Below are 10223 nucleotides of genomic sequence, written 5' to 3' on the forward strand. Positions count from 1 at the left end.
TGGGTCTAAAGCACCACAACTACTTCCTCTTTTGTAATCGGATGTAAGATTCCACAGCTGTCATTAAGTGTCCCGAGGTCCTGCTGTCATGTTAGTCGGATACAGGGGTTCCCTCTTCTGGAGTAGCTGAATGCTAGCCTGTACTGCAAGTCTGTGATGCGTCACATGTCTCTTGGATGGTAGTTGGCATAGAAATTGTCGGATGTTTGCAGTGGTGACGAGGCTTCCTTTTCAATAATTGGCATGCTGGTGAGATCACTGCACAAGAGAAGGGGTCGGGCACTGTTGATAGCTAAACGTGCCAACGTTGTAAAGAGGCTCCAATAAAACTCGCTATAGAAAAGTATTGGGCTGAAATATTATTTTGGACAGTCCTAACATAATGTTAAGTATTTGATAATATAAATAACTAATAATTACTACTATAAATAAACTGTAGTACATCTAAACAATAGTTACTTTAGACCTCAGTATTATAGGGCTGCCCCCTTACACACTGCCCACTCACACTCTGCCCACTCACACTCTGCCCACTCACACTACTTTAGGGCACACAGCACAATCACACCCCGCACCCTCACACACTGCCCTCTCACACACTTCCCCCTCACACACTGCCCCCTCACACATTAGCCCCCATTCGTCACCACAACAACATCACTCAGCGCCACCACAGAATCAATCTGTGCAACCATTCAACAACAACTGGTTCAAATATGTTCTCTCAATGTTTCAAGCTTTATTACAAATGTCACAAAAAAAGTTAATATTTCACTTCTGTTCTTGGATTTTCGTCACAATAAAATACACTGAACATAATCTTCACAAAAGTTATTTACAAAAGTTAAGCTATTGCCATTATAAATTACAATAACTTTATTTAAGTATTAATTATTTAAAAGAAATAAAAAACATTGTTATTTGTAATATTAATACATCTAACTCACGTAAATACAACACATATTGCATTACAAATGCTATAGGTGTCACATTTGCGAAAGGTATAACTATTGACATTGTAAATGACAAAGCTATTAATTTCGCTATTTTCAAAACCAACACATAAATAAAAAAATTGTCAGTTACAATACCAATAGCTCAAACTTTCCTAATGCGAGACCTATTGCATTGCAAATGCTTGTTTAGATCTAGTTTCCGCTTAAAAATGGTATCCTTGTATACTTTCCTTGCACTTTTGACCAACTCCTTATCCCGCGGTACTTGGTGCAATGCCTTTGTTAATAACGTTTGTGCTGCAGAACATGCAGCATCAAACCATTTATGCTCCCTTCGTTTTCTATCGCCCACCCTTTTAAGTAGGTGCCCTGCCACATTTCCACAAAGCACCTCAAAATTCTTAATTACTGTTTCGGGCTCTGCGGTAGGCGTTAAGCAAATATCTATCTTTGAGCTATTTGCTTTAAAGATCTCTTCCTCCAACTTTTTTCCGTCCACCCTGTCCCACTTCAAAGTTACGCCTTGGTTCTGGCTGTATTTCATTGGCTGTGCACGGGTCTGATTCCTCTCAATCATGGGACACAAGTTCAGGACTAAAGGGTTATGGTCACTTGCAGGGTTCACTTCTATCTGAAAATTATCGACAAAATGTGTATATCTACTAGAGACCATAGCAAAGTCAATTACACTCATTTCACCCCTAGTACCTAGAAAAGTTGGTATTGGCAGTGATTTGGAAAAAGATGCCATATCCAAAATGCAAAGATCATTTATTACGATGATATTATTCAAAGCATCACCTTGAGGTGAATGCTTAAAATGTGCCAATGGTTGGTCATTGTTGTCTACCAGGCCAAATGCCCCATACCCACTAAATTTACATAAGGCACAATTGAAATCTCCTACCCACATATTAAACATAGAAGAGGAACTATTAGTCGCTTTAGCTATCTCCTCCTGTAGTTTATCGATAACAAATGTGGCATGGGGATCAAAGATGTTATAATACCAATTAATCAAAATCAAAGGGACTGGAAATAAATTCACAACTAAAAGCAGCCAATACTAGGGAGAATCCACTAACCTCAATCTTTTCACGGTATTATACTTTACAAAAATAGCGGTCATTAATCCGCCCTTTGCCCTTCCCGCTGCTGAGGATTCAGTATGTACCTTAAAAGATTGAAAACCATCCAAGCTCTGATCATTTCTGCTCCAAGTTTCCTGGAAACAGATAATGTCAAAACTTTCTACGTATTTTATCCATACCTCGTCCTGTAACCTACGTGAAAGGCTTGCTATATTCCATGAGATCAAACGGAAAGCACACCCGTCCAATTGGTTACTTAATGACTCTCGCTGTGTGCTTTCTACACATTGTGTAGTGCTTATTTCCAGTTATATCATCACCCCCACCTTGGCCTACAACATAGCGGTCCATCAGTGGTGTAACACGTGGATTTATAATTCTACCAACCACCATTCCAGTCCCTGCTGGTCCTTCGACTGACCGTTCCCTTGCCAACATTACAACCCCACCTATTTCATCAGCCTCTGTATCCCAGGTGGAGACTTTCGGTTGTCAATCCACCCCCTCCAACCTCATCAGTGGATCAAACCTATTTCTAAGTGGCAAATATTGCGCCGCCCAATCTAGTTGATTATCACAGAAGAGTCCCCCCCTACGTTGATTAAATATTGGACAAGGTGCACCACAATTCACATAGGGGTACAAATAATCTAAGCCTAATGATTGGATATCACCCAGTCTGCCAAACCTTGGTTCTCGCCGGATGTGATCAACCACCCATGGATCTCTGAAGTTGATAATAATACAGTCACCCTCAAGATCCTTGGAACTGGGTCCCACCCAGGCCACCCGTCTGACATTTAAAATCTCTGTATTAGCAGTAGGGGGGAAGTCTCCTATTTTTATTAAGCCAAAAGATGACTTTGTTCCTTAGCTCTCTATGCGATTCAGATGATTCGGGCCTAATAACTGGTACCCCCGTCAATATAATTGTAAATGGAACAGATTCAGGGGGAAGGTTTACGAATGGGACCCTCTTTACAGAGTCTTCATTTGCTAAAGATACACGCCCCTTTGCCTGGCTTTCCACTGGTTTAAGATGAGGTGCCAATTTGGGAGCAACCGCCATACCTGCCCCAGTACCCCGATCGCCTATAGCCGCTATATGGTTTTTCTCAGGAACTATTTGAGGATTCCGGTTAACCGAAAAGGAAGGGGGCAATTGCATAGCTCCGGTAGACTTTAAAGGTCCTGGTGCCTTGAAAGTAGGGGCTTTAGTACTTTTGCTCGTCGCAGCCTTTACCAACACCTCAAGCGTAGAGGTGTTTACTATTACTAGCTTTTCTATTTGATCGAGCTTTGAATTAATTTGCTTTGCTCTTTCCACTAAGGGCAATAACAATGACTTCATTAGTATTTCCATTTTGGCAAAAAGTTCCTCGTTTGTGTTATTTTGAATGGGAGGTCGGGCAACATCAAGAGGTGCACCGCTCAAGCTGGGAGACTGGGCTACAACCGCTGGGACATCACTCATATTTAGCATTTTTGATAATTTTGCACAGCCACCCTTCCTATGCCCACCCCCTCTTTTCCTTTTGCTTATTTTTAATGGGACAGCTGGATTTTACCCTGCCCCCAACACCTGGCTTTTTTCTTTCGCGATGGGTCTTTGTATTGGCGATAAATCAGAGACTCTACGGCTAGAGCCACTTGATGCAATACTAGATGGCGTTAAGCTTAAGACAGAGCAAGCCACTGAGTCATCAGGTCCCGCCAACAGGGAGCAAGAGATCAGGCTAGCGATAACCAAAGGGTCATTTCCTCTACGGTGTTCTGGGGTTGCCGCTGACCCAATCATGCCCAAAGAGGAACGCTTCCCTGTTAAGAGATCTATAGACAGGCGTTTTTCTATAAGCGCTATTTCCTTTTCTAAAATCCCAGTCGCCGGTTTAATGAAATTGTCCAAAGTCCCAGTGGCTGCTCCACCATTAGTGTTGAGGGTCACCTTTCTACCTCTCCCTGAGCGCAAAGCCATCGTATTAAATTATTAAACGTCACTTGCACTAACAGGGAAAGTAACACACAACGGTTCTCAAGCAGTATGTTCACAAATTAGACACTACACAATACCAAATATTGAAAGTGGGGTGGCCCAGCCCGGCCTCGATCGTCCTCGGACGGCCTCGATCGTCCTCGGACGGCCTCAGATGGCCCGCCCTTTGACCGGGCTTAGCCCGGCGCGCGTGACGCGTAAATGGGCGTGATTAAGTAGTGAAGTGGAGACGGGAAGAGGACCCAGGTGCGGCCAGTGACTCGCCGCTGTGAACCCTGGTCCTCGCAGTCCCGCAGGTCCAATAATCAGCCCCAAATCGGCGTGGAAGGTGAGCAAAGGTTTGTGACCCTGGGAGGTCTAGCAGCAAGAGCGTCTCAGAAGCGTCACTCCATCCGAGCGGCGCCCGCGAAGCGGGGGCCGCGAGACGCTATGAAGTACAAGGAGGCGGGGCGGGAAGAGGACCCAGGTGCGGCCGGTGACTCGCCGCTGTGAACCCTGGTCCTCGCAGTCCCGCAGGTCCAATAATCAGCCCCAAATCGGCGTGGAAGGTGAGCAAAGGTTTGTGACCCTGGGAGGTCTAGCAGCAAGAGCGTCTCAGAAGCGTCTCTCCGTCCGAGCGGCATACTCGCTATAGCGGATTCAGCTTTTATCAGGACAAGTTATTTTTAGGGTCAACTGGCCCGTTCTGGCAAGAGAGCTCGAGCTGGCAAAGTACAGGTGTTCTGTTCATTCAGAAAGTGAATGAGCAATAAAGATGCCTTTAAATCTTGTTTTTATGTTGTCACATTTGCTGCGTTTTTAAAGACAGATGTCAAATGTCAGCTTATGCCTTCTTACTAAATGCGGTTTATTTGATCCTAGAGATTGAAGATCTCTTCCGATGACTGCAAAGTTAGAAGATTTTGTAAAATGCAATTGTGCTGAGGTACAGCAGGTGTGAACCTAAATGTTTTAGGATGTTCATTTTTTTAACACAAATTGTACAGATTATAAATGAACAGTACAAATGTTTTGAAATATACCAGCAATTAGGAAAACACATTTTTTGTAACTCAGAAGTGTGACGGAAATTAGATTTTAAGAGGATAGAAACAAATCAGAACACTTGACTTGGTGATGTGCAGATGATAAATATTTGCAGAAAACCAATTTCAAAATATTATTATTTGTATGCTACATTGTTTTGTCAGTAAAACTGCACGTCAGTGGGACACTTTGTGGCTATTTCAATGGAAAATATGCAGACTGTAAATGACAGTGTGCTACCTCATTGTGGTTTAATAATATATTTATTAAATGTGAGAGTTTTTAAACACAAACTAAAACATTTCTGACCTCGCCCCAATAACAATGATGGTAGTGAACTAAAAGACAAGTCAGGGGTCATGCATGGGGTATTAAGCATGGAACAAAGTTTTGGGCTATTAAATTAAACAAAAGAGTTTTTTGTATGTGATAATGAAGAAAAAGGCGGCTAGTTGAAATAAATATTTGCCCAGGATCACACAACTTGGGGCCAGTCTGTGGAACAAGAGCATTACAGTTAGGTTGAATAACTTATTCAAGTTACTAGACCTGCAGGTTTGGTAAAATTTTTCATTTTTTTTTCAAGACCTGCCAGACAATTGTTCTCTCCTGACAACCCACTTGTGTTGTCAAATATTTATACGGTAAGGGAAGTTCACACTGCTGCTGCCTGTACTAGAATGGTCCTGTTACTGTTACTCTAAAGTAAATTTGAATTGCTTCTGCACATACTGTATCTGTTCTTTTTATGAGGTGAAGGAAGTTGTAAATGCTTATCTGCATGCTCTATCAGCAATGTAACTGCAGGGCCACTGGAATTACGTGATTCAGCTGCCAACATGGGGTGCAGAGCAGTGGCAGAACATCTGCCACCGTTAACTGTTCACCTTCCAATTAATGATCACTATATGCAGGTGTTGAATTGGTACCAAGAAGGTGAATTTATTTTCCTGGCAGTCCTGCATGGCAAAGTGACTCAATAATGAAATAATACGACTACAGTATAGGACGACCACCTCAGTCCAGATCATTGAGGGCACTGTCTACAGACCGGAACATTTCAGATGTGTTAGTCTAATTAAAGCCCTGCAAAGTGCCATTCATCAAGGGTTAGACTAACGCATTCTGGGAATTTCGGCGCTTTACCACAGGGTCCCAATGTTCCCATGAGGCACAGGCTCAGACTGATTTGCATATGGCCATGTCTGAACTGGGATGGCAGAGTGGGTTAAAGAACGGTGATGGATTAAACCCAGATCTGTTGACTGGGTGTGAGTGTTTGATTGGTTCAGATGCTCCGTCCATCACCACCCCCTTTTGTATCCCAAAATTCTCATACAAATCAGCTGATCAACCCAACAGCGGGTTCACTTTCTAACTGTTTGATTGCAGCCTCTTTCACTTTACGTTTTTCCTTTGGTGAAGTGTAGTGATGGCCCAGCCTTCGAGTTTGCCTGGACCCTGATTGGATCTCTTCTGTGTTGTATCATCCTTGAAAGCACTGAAATGGGTGCTGTCTAAGCCCATGCTTCGTGTTGGCGCAGCCACTTTCTCCTCCAGGAACGTCAGCAGCGTATGCTGAATACCATTGCTGTCTTAGAATTATTACAACATAACATAAAACATAACGTGTATTTGGTAAAGCGCACATTCACCACGAAGGGCATCTTGGCGCTGAATAACAGATGTTTATTGTTACCCAACTCAGTGTTACTCGTTTTATCGAGTTCATGAGGATGAAAGGTTGAATGAACCCACTGGTATTTGAACCTGTGACCATGAGGTCAAACACAGGCCCCTACAGTGAATGCATTAGACCTTGATTCACCTGCACGTAGAAAAAAAAAAAAAGAACCTCTGTATTGGCATGAAGACTGCCCTTGCTTGCCCTGTTCCCAAATCTGTCTGACACACTGCTTTGAATTGTTGAGAACATTCATCCGTTAAAAAGCTGGGGCGTTGCAAACATTGCCATCCAGAATGCACCTCTTTCTCATCTCTTGGGTTGCCTATTGTGCGCGACAGTCAGTAGTATTTTCTCCTGCGTCCTGGCCAAAGGTTTCCTTGGATGGGTGCTGATTTGTGAAAAGTCTACATGAGGTAGAAAACCTGACGTAGGTAAATGATTCCGTGACAAAATTCTTAACGGTCCAAAGAAAAAAAAAAAGTCAAATCTCCTACGTACAAAGTAACTCGGAATTATCATTGTAATAATTTACCCTGTTTTCTAGAGTCCTTCCATATACTATTTAATCCCAAATTTGACATCTGATCCTTAAGGGTGACCTGTAAAATGTGCCATATTATATGACGTATTGTTTAGTAGGACAGCTCTAAAAATATAGAATTGTAATCAACATTAAAAATGCCTTAAATAGGTTTGCAAAATGTGCACCACTACCCTAAAAGATTGTAGACAACCTCCAACAATTTGAAGCAAAATGTATTAAGTCTAAATAATGTACAAAACTGTTGATTTTCAAGCACGAAACTCAAACCATTTAAGACTATTCAAATAACTTGAGTATTCGCATACTTTGACTTTCAGCTTATGTTCCACATTTTTCAAGAGACTATACTAAACCTGGACCCTTCTTTATTAAACGTACACTATTATTTATCTTAAAAGTACAGGAATATTTATCTATACTGGGATTTTCCTTCATGGTTTTAAATCAAAAATATGTTTTACGCATAGTGTCACACATAAAGCATGGAATGTCACAAATAAATGCATTTAAACTATGGTAATGTCACACATAAGCAACCTGAAACTTGGCAGCTATTTAGTTCGTCAATGAAAGCACAGTAAATCTATGGCACAAAGAATGCATTACCTGATCACACAAAAGTTCAGGGCTGGAAACGCTGACATAATGATATGGGGTGAAGTGCTCACCAGACGCGCTAGAAGTAGGGAGTGCTGCAGCACCTCCAAAACAACCATGCTTGAGTTCAGAAGGTGAATGAGCAATAGAGATTCCTGTAATTTTGCTTTTGTCTTGACACAGCTGTAGTGTGTTCAAAGACAGAATTCAAATGTCAGGCTGTCCCGACAAATTGCTGCTTTTTTTTTTATAACAAGGAGATTGGTGTTTACTTTTCTCAAACTGTAAAGTTAGAGCATTTTGTAAGGTGTACTATCACAGAGCTCTCAAGTTTACCAGTTCAGTGCGTGACTACTAACTCAGTACAGTTTTTCATTATATGCTAGGTTTTGTAGTTCTGTGTTGCACATTCATTTATACATTATGGATACAGATCCAAGGATGCAAAAAACAGGACAGAATTACCCATTCTTGAAATTCGAGAGCTCTGCTGACAACAGTGAGCTATCCTCCTTGTAAGGATATTTTAAATGCCAAATACACAAACTAAAAATGCTCTTCAGTCAAACTGAAAAATGCCACTGCTTACACAGTACTTGGAATATATAGATAAGAGAAGCTGCAGCTGCTTTTTCATTTACGGATACTGTACTGTTTCAATGCACAAACACAGTGGTCCCATCCCTCCCAGGTCAAAGAGGGACTATCTCGCTTATTGTATTTCCTTGTTTCAAGGGGCTTGCAGACGTCTGCGTGCACCATTATATAACTTCAAGTTCCAGAAAGCAAGGAAAGACGTAAACAGGGCTAAGTAGGAACGTAAAACACCAAAAATGTATTTTGTCTTAATCCCTGATCTTCAAGGAAACAAGACCGGACGAGCCGAGAACAGAATCAGGGCCCATTTTGGTTCTCAGCCAGTATTGCAAACACCAGTTCCGACCCAAATTAAAAGTCTTCTTCCGACACCATGCGTGCCCTCCAAACCACTACAATCTGAAGAGGAGTTCCCGACCGCGGAGCTTACCTCCTGTCTTGAATTCAAAAGGAAGGTCTGAAAACTTCGATTACGGTTGCCTCTGCCCTGCCTTCGACTTTAAAACTACTTCAAAAGGTGAGGCACGCCGATCCTATGGGAAAGCTACTTTGCACAAACTGACAGGCTGAGAGGCGGTACTTGGAGAAGCTGTTGAGTGTGAGCCGCCATAGAGCTTTCAATTGGTTAGGAAAGTGACGTAACGAGTCAGAAAACACGCTCCGCAGCCAACACGGAAGTGTGAGTGTGCGCAACCCCGGAAGAACTGTACGACCGCCGATGTAAATACGAACTTCAGATATTGCCATAGAATTCACTGTAGCACTGGAATGTTGCCTTGGCTTCACGCTGTGCCATATCCAGCGTGGTACCTACGGCTTGAGGAAACCAGCTGTAAATCTTATATACGTGTGTGTATTATTTTTCTAGACTGAATTTAGAGAAGAAATTATGTTTCTGTTGCTGCTAACTATAAAAGCAGGGTGGATCCAAATCTTAATATTTTGCTCCCGTAGGTTAGCTAAAACAATTAGAATATTCTATTTTTCTAGCCTGAAAAAATATGACATTTAATCCATTAGAGTTGCATCTCATTTTGGATTAATTTACAAATATTTCCGATTTACTTTATTGTGATTGCAGCTTTTTAGTCGATGTTTTCACAATTAATTCAAAACAAACATAATCCAAGTCTGTCTTTGTAATGTTGCTATTTGTCCTCAAATACGACAGGACACAGTGTGAGGTTATTGCGCTATTTATTTAACTTAGTGCTTCAGAGAGCGCCGAGCCGGTGAAACGTCCGGGCTCCGGCACTCGCGCCTCTCGAATGAGGATGCGCACGCATCCACAAAATGGCCGGAGGCGCGTCGCGTCATCACGCGACGTGCGTCAGCTAGAGCGCTGACACTACATATCTCCCTTTTTTCCAAACAATGGAACAACATGAAACTTACAGTCCGCTGCTCATATCATAGTCCTGGAACCTGGATGGTCTCACCACCGCTCTCCCCCTGCGGGTCTGTCTTACCGGGGTGGCCGTGGCTTCCCTCTCATGAGTCTCTTCGCCGCCTCCTCTATTATTCAGTGCAGCTGGGCTCTCCATTGACCTCCTTGTATTCATCTCCTTCTCCGTCCCGGGGCTACCTCTGTTGCCTTGCTCCTCGTTGACTTCTCCTCTTCCCATGTCCATCTCCAAGTCAATTCTTTCATTTCCTGCATTGGGCTCCTCCGCCCCTTCCGGCTCCAGCTCACCTTGGCTACACTGTAGTACTTTATAGCATCTCGCCATGC

General features: G+C 42.6%; 1 protein-coding gene across 1 annotated transcript in view; it reads right to left on the reverse strand.

Moving 5' to 3' along the window:
* Positions 1-9170, reverse strand: part of ATL3 (atlastin GTPase 3) — a 264191-nt gene extending 255021 nt beyond the window's left edge. The window contains exon 1 of the mRNA XM_078660453.1: positions 8922-9170. The gene's annotated coding sequence lies outside the window, so the exon portion shown is untranslated. The remainder of the gene's footprint in view (positions 1-8921) is intronic.
* Positions 9171-10223: the final 1053 nt, after the last annotated feature.

Source organism: Lissotriton helveticus, chromosome 9 (assembly GCF_964261635.1).
Source record: "Lissotriton helveticus chromosome 9, aLisHel1.1, whole genome shotgun sequence".
Taxonomy (NCBI): Eukaryota; Metazoa; Chordata; class Amphibia; order Caudata; family Salamandridae; genus Lissotriton; species Lissotriton helveticus.